The 5,001-nt window shown below is 36.2% G+C and overlaps 1 pseudogene; it reads right to left on the bottom strand.

Moving 5' to 3' along the window:
- Positions 1 to 306: 306 nt before the first annotated feature.
- LOC105093625 (serine/threonine-protein kinase ULK4-like) lies at positions 307 to 2,187 on the bottom strand (annotated as a pseudogene).
- Between the last annotated feature and the right edge of the window lie 2,814 nt (positions 2,188 to 5,001).

Below are 5,001 nucleotides of genomic sequence, written 5' to 3'. Positions count from 1 at the left end.
AAAGTGTTTGAAAGCTCATACTGAGCAAAACCTATACATAACTGAATGTCAATAAGGTACTTGCACGTTCTTCTCCAGAGCCAGGGGGCCATTCTGAGCCAGGCTAGAGGAACAGGAGCAGTGGGCCCCACCTCCAAACCCCTGGGGGATGGAGGCCTTAGTGGGGCTCCCCAGGTGCCCTTTCCACTTGCTGCCTGCCCCCTCCTTGGAATGCTGGGGGGCACACACTGGACCATTCCTGTGTCAAGTGCCTTTGAGATCCAGATCTTTAAACTGTTATGTATTTATTAAAAAAAAAAAAACCCTTCAAACTTCAAAACCTTCAGGATCCTCGTTAGGAAGCAGTGGGATGCGCAGGCTGACTAGGTCTGTCAGGGGCTTGCTGAGCAGCAGCAAGTCTTCGGCGGCAGGAGCGCTCCCTCCTGAGCCGGACTGCGGTGCCTGCAGGGCCAGCCGCACTACCGCGGAGAGGTAGGTCAGCTTGCCGTGCAAAATACCAGGCCGGGAAAACCGCAGCGCGGCGCTGTCTCCTTGCTGTTTTTATTGTCCACGTCCAAGCACTGTGTGGCAGTTTCGGGGAACAGGTGACAGACATGACCAACCAGTCCTTGTTCATAAAGGAGCTTCATCTTTGAATCTTTGCAGGCAACCAGATTGTTGAGCAATGCAATCACACTTTGCATGATGTTACCCAGCATGTTCTCCTGATGTTCCAGAATTACTTCAAAAATGCGTGGGATCAGTTTGCTTTCTTCCACAAGTCTGGTGAAAGACAGGTTGTGTTCTGTCATGGCAACCAGCGGCTTCAGGGAGTACAAGGGTACCGGGGTGGGCTGTGTCAATTGACAGAATGAGTCAAAAATGACCTCAAAATTGACACATGATAATAATAATAACAACAACAATAATAATACTCTTTGCAATGTGATATTGAATAGCAAGAGGAAATTATTGTGCAGACACAGGCTCTAATTGTTCAGTCTTTTCAAATATAATTTTATTGGGCTTTGAGAGGAAATCATTCAGTAAGTCTTTCAAAGTTAAATTGGAATTTTGAATGTAAATTCCTTAAGTAGGAAAAACATGATTAAACTACCTAATTACATTCTGGTAGTGGATCACAAAGAAAAGGAACTTGAGTTAAAAATCTAAAAATGACTCACTTCAGTGCCCTGGAACAATATTACCAATTTTCTCTCCTTTCTCACTCTGGTTTAATTATATCTGCATAAGTACCCATTAAAAACAAACATCATAAATATTGTTTGATACAGTGAATATGCTTGATGGAAACAGAAATGTCCTCCATTTTCTACGTTATAAATCTCAATTCATTCTTAAAGATTCAGTGCTAATGTCTCTCTGTCCTTAAACTTGCCATGTGTTCTTACTTTACTGGCTCCAGAAGCACTTTATACATAAATATAATTAATTTTTTACCTCATGTCATTAACTGTTTATGAATTTTCTTTATCTTTTCTCCAGCAAGGTATATAGAATATGAAATATAATGAAGTCAGATGTATATAACTTTTATCGGCTTACATTTCTTTATAAAAATGACTTTGAGAGAATATGTGAAATAAAAATAATTAAATCAACTGTGGTGATTTTATATGTGTGTTTGTGTGTGTGTGTGTGTGTGTAGCTAGCAATATAATTAGGAAAATTATTGAATATTGGATATTTTAAAAATAACTATTACTAAACTAACCCAGTTGATTATCTTTTTCCAGAAATCGAAAGACTATAAAATAGAATTAGAAGACAATTAAACCAAAATCAAGTATGTAATCTATATACATTCCCACTTAATTACTTATTATGTGTGTATAAATAATATATATGAGCTATATATATACACAAACAGATAGATTTACATAGATACACACATATCTATACATACATGTATAAATAGTGTGTGTGTGTGCGTGTTTGTAATGAAGACACATACATTGTGTTTATGTGTGGTTGAACTGTCCCTCCTCTGGTCAAAATCCTTTCTTGTTTTCTTAAATGGATAATACCTACTGGGTTAATGATAACTGTATAATGGTTATCAAAGTGCCCAGTAAGGTAAGCATTTTCACTAAATGAACGGTTGTGTTGGGAAGTTCAGGTCCCCTTTTCTTCTAAGAATTCCAATCGATATTAAGCTGAGTGAGCCATTACCTGACTCTTGGCCATTTTTACCTTTCGTGATTTTTTACTTTCTCTTTCAAATTTTGTTTCTGTGTAAATGGATATTAAAAAATATGGCCTTATGTGTACACATTTAAAATGGGAAAATGGGAAATTTTGACAGCTGATGTAAACCACTGAGACAGCATTTAAATAACCACAAAAATCCTTTAATAGATGGTTAGTCATTCCTGCAAAGATGATTTTTCATTTTGATTCAATATCATAGTTGTTCCCCAAAAAGCCTACCTACATTTCAGAAGTTCTGATGGATTTGGCAGATCATAGAGCATTGTATTATATGAATGGAGGAATATAGTAAATATAGACTATATTTCATTTATTATTTTGTGTAAGTAATTTTAAATAGGTGTGCCTTTTATAGAACATAATTATACTCCAAATATTTGTAGTTTAAAATCATAATTCCTTATGAATTATTCAATAGTAGAAACTGAATAATATTTTTGAAAAGCCAAAAAGAATTTCTCTATAGTTACTTAAATCCAAAATGAGGAAATACATTTCCTTCAAACTTCCTAAATTATTTCATTCTAGGTTAAGAACCAACATGATGAAGTTTATCCCCAAAGGTACTCAGTGGAAAAGCTATAAGCCATGGAAAATGGGGCTTAAATTCAAAGTGCCATCTCAGAAAGCGTAATAAAAATAGATTTTCAATCTGCCCCAAACACAAATAGTAATGCCATAAAATATGAAATATTGGGAGTATGGTATTGCTATCTTTAATTTTTATAGTGGAGTTTTTCTCAGGTCTTCCCCTATGCTAGAAAATAACCTTACATCCTGTGAAAGTCATCCACTTCTTTTAGCAGACCTGGAAACTTGGATGAGGTCTCAAAACATGTGAATGAAAATATGCAGTGACTTTGAAGTTGGAATACATTGTTGCAATTTATATTACCCTCCCCAAAAGAATTTAAAAAGCCAAATAATTAGAAATCATCATTTGAAATGACCCTTGATGGAATAATCAATCTACATGTAATCAACAAGGGGGGAATTGGAAGGGCCCAGACTGATAGACTTTATTTTATGGCTATAAGAACCTATTTCCTACCATTGGATCATACCTGTCAAGGAGCAACCTCACATGTGGGGGTCAGTGATTCAATCTTGCATCATTTTGCTTTACCTCCTACTTGCAGTGATTCATTGGAATGAAGATTCAGGTAAGATTAAGGGAGTGGGGTTGGATTACATACAGTAGGTATCCTGGATCATGGATTTCTAGACCTATGGCCAGTATGATGATTGTGTGTGCCTGTGTGCATGTTTGTGTGTGTGCATGTGCGTAAACATGTGTTTCCCCTGCTCTATTAGGACATGATTCCATTATTCCTTTGTTGCTGTCATAAATTTCTTTCCATGCAGCACTCATCTGCAAGCCACACTCCCATATGTAACCAAATTAAATTGCCTGTTAATCAGTTCCTTACGACAGGCAGCTACTCTGTCTCATTGTTCTCCTGACACCAATTTTTATAACATAAATCATGATGCTGTATAATTTTTCTATTAACACATATCAATAAACATCCATTAGGCAATGCCCCCAAAAGAGCAATATCAGAGAGTTTCCAAGGTTTCATTCTGTGATAACCATACATGTCAACAGTAATAGCAGCTCTGACACTATTTACTACAACTAAGTTTGTGATAGAACTCACACTTCTGTTTTATTTTATAGGGACGGGTAAAGTGTGGGAAACTTTAAATCACTAGGACAATCATTTTTGATATTTCCAACATAAGAGTTACCATATGCCAGATATTGGCCCTTATTAAACATCTAACTAATGAATTTTATCAAAAACAATTCTAGTGAATTCCAACAAAAATGATGTTCATTTCTCACGGCCAGTTATGGGAATTTCCTCAACTGTTCTTTAGTAATGCCAACTAGATCAGTAAATTGCAGCCAAAATGATTTTTCAGACCAAGTGAGGCTGACTCTTTCAAATTGTTTTCTAAGCATACTGCAGAAATATCTGCTCTTCATAAAAATAATTTCTCTGGTCAGAGTTTTGTATCAAGTATCTGGGGTTATAAAATGTGCACATTGTATCACACACAGCGAATGCACTGGCCGCCAGAGCCTTTTTGCTGGATTTGCTATGCTCGAGGCCTTATTTTATGTGATCCTGGTATAGGCAGGGGTTTCTGAATAAAGGGCATTCCTTAGGGTAACAACCCCAGGGCCAGGCTGGCACCCAGAGAGAGCTGCACTGAGGTTGCTTCCCTATTCAACATCAGGTTTCCCATAGACCAGTTGGCTCCATGTTTGGAACATAGTAACTAATTTTGTTGTAAATATTGAGAATGGTTTTCAGTAATTTAAAGTCTCCCAGCTTTTAAGATAAAAGGTTATACCTAAAACTAGTTATGACTTAACACAATCAGTATCTATGGATATTTATGATTTTTATGATTTTATTCTCTCCATCCTGACTCAGTAATAAGGATGTTACTGATGTGGTAGCCTCTTGGACACTTCCCGTAAAGTTTGTAAGTTGATTCTAATTCTTCAGTCAGTTTCTATTGTTTCTACAGTCCCAGTGACACTGTTTTGTAGAGATGTCTTAAAGATACAGAAAATTTTTTTCCTTTTAATTTTTAAAAAAATTTACTGATTTATTACCAGGTTGAAAATCCAAATTACAATGAACTGAGAGCCTATACAAAGAAGGTTTGTAAGAATAGGAAATTTTCTCAGAAATTAATATATGGAAATAAGTTTCAATATTTTTGCTTATAGAAAGCATTAAAACACTGCAAGCCTGGATTGTAATGTACCTA

The sequence above is a fragment of the Camelus dromedarius genome, chromosome 3, assembly GCF_036321535.1.
Source record: "Camelus dromedarius isolate mCamDro1 chromosome 3, mCamDro1.pat, whole genome shotgun sequence".
NCBI lineage: Eukaryota > Metazoa > Chordata > Mammalia > Artiodactyla > Camelidae > Camelus > Camelus dromedarius.
Note: the sequence above shows the minus strand (reverse complement) of the source record. Positions and strands in the feature narration are given on the sequence as shown.